At 30.1% G+C, this 1,866-nt stretch overlaps 1 non-coding gene across 1 annotated transcript; it reads left to right on the forward strand.

Moving 5' to 3' along the window:
- Positions 1-1,218: 1,218 nt before the first annotated feature.
- On the forward strand, positions 1,219-1,290 carry TRNAP-UGG (transfer RNA proline (anticodon UGG)). Its single transcript has one exon. It is a non-coding gene; the product is annotated as a tRNA-Pro (tRNA).
- The last annotated feature ends 576 nt before the right edge of the window (positions 1,291-1,866 follow it).

Below are 1,866 nucleotides of genomic sequence, written 5' to 3' on the forward strand. Positions count from 1 at the left end.
ACAAAAAATTGGTAGGATTTTAAATCAATGATAAGATTTTTATGATTCTTTATTCAGAACTAGTTATTAATAATTCTTAGTCATTTGTTTTGGATTATTCGTTGTTGTTTTTGAGGTTTAATTAATTAATGAAGCTCCATTTGGAACAGGCTTATCACTGCTTCGATTGAACAGTTGTACATCTGACAAAAAGGTTTTGATTTTATTTTGATTTGGACGTATTCCAAACAAAGTACTGTAGGCTTCAATTACTTACTTTACTGAGGTTGTCCTACATACTTTCTTAAAAAATATTAATGCTGTTATAAATTAACAACAATCTATGGAGAAACTCAAACAAAAAATAGTCAATGGAATACGGTCCGGGTGCGGTAAAAAAAAAACAACTCAAATAGTAGAATTATTACCATATTCCATTCATCTATACACACGGTCAATCAACAATCTTCCAAAAAATATCCCATATTTATGCTAAGCATAGATACGTTATGACGGACCTTAGAACTGACTTTTAAACTATTAATTAATTTTTTGGGACTAGTTTTAATCTTTGTTAATAAAATATCTGCAAAATGAACTTTTTTTGGAAGGTTTTGCATATTTTCGTGTTTTTCTTTGCCTTAGATAACTGATTTATAAGAAGATGTTATAATTGACTTATAGCAACATTACAAATAAACTACTACCTTAAAACTCAATTCTCTCAAAAATTACTCTAATGAGTAATTTAATATATTGTAATGAATACTTTAATATATTTGACAAATTATATAGTTCAGCTCCTTAAGATTATTCTGTTTTTATTTTTCATTCTCTGTGGACAATCTAGCTTAATATTTCTAATGTTGAACTCTATATTCACGTCCTATATAAGATATAACTATAGAGGATACGTGCATCTTGCCTGATCAATAGAATTGCCGAGCACATAACGGAGCTTTTCAGCACGTCCGTCGAATTTGTTAGATATCATCCTCAGGTGTCTTGAATTACGATGAGGATGGCACTGGGCTTTTATACTGCTCAAGAATTAGATTATTTCGTAAAAAGCTAGCAAAAACGGAAATATTATTAATACTATACTTTTATGGTGTTGATATTATTATTTAAAATAATGTTACCAACTGAGGCAGCCAAACATGGAAGTTTTGCGTGTATCTCTGGTAGGCTACGTTTCACACAGGTATTTTAATCTGTTTCTCCTTTCACCTTTCACAAGGCCGCTTGGTCTAGGGGTATGATTCCTGCTTTGGGTGCAGGAGGTCCCGGGTTCAAATCCCGGAGCGGCCCTTATCTTTTACAAAATTTTAAACTGTAATTGCAAAATTTGATAAATGACAAGTTAAATTTAAAAAATAAAATCTATTCGTTCCCATCGTTTTTCACAGAATTATCCTGTTAGGTGAATATTTACATTATTAAATTATAAATGATTATTCCATTTTTAAATAAATATATTATACCTAGTTTGTTTTCAGAATTTTAAAAATTGTTGGGTTATTACTCTCAAACGAATCCGGTGGTTTGGAATTGGTGCCCCCGGGCCAATTTCCTGCTCCAATGAGGACACCATATCACACGGTGACTAGCCCACATCTAATATTGCCTCATTTCGCACTTGGGCGGATTTGGAACAGCCTTATCAAATAAATAAAATAATTTTTCAAAATCTGACCATCAATATTTTCATAATTATTTACACTTCAATTAAAAAAAAAAAATAAATAAATTTTTATACATACACAAAAGCTTAAATTATAAATTTATTATATTAACAATAATAATGAGGTACTATTAATTGACGGTAGATTAATATAAAGATAGTGGGGTGCGCGATCAGCAAATAAACAAAAAAAAATTATTTAT

Source organism: Halyomorpha halys, unplaced genomic scaffold (assembly GCF_000696795.3).
Source record: "Halyomorpha halys isolate HHAL.00 unplaced genomic scaffold, Hhal_1.1 Scaffold138.1, whole genome shotgun sequence".
NCBI classification, from domain to species: domain Eukaryota; kingdom Metazoa; phylum Arthropoda; class Insecta; order Hemiptera; family Pentatomidae; genus Halyomorpha; species Halyomorpha halys.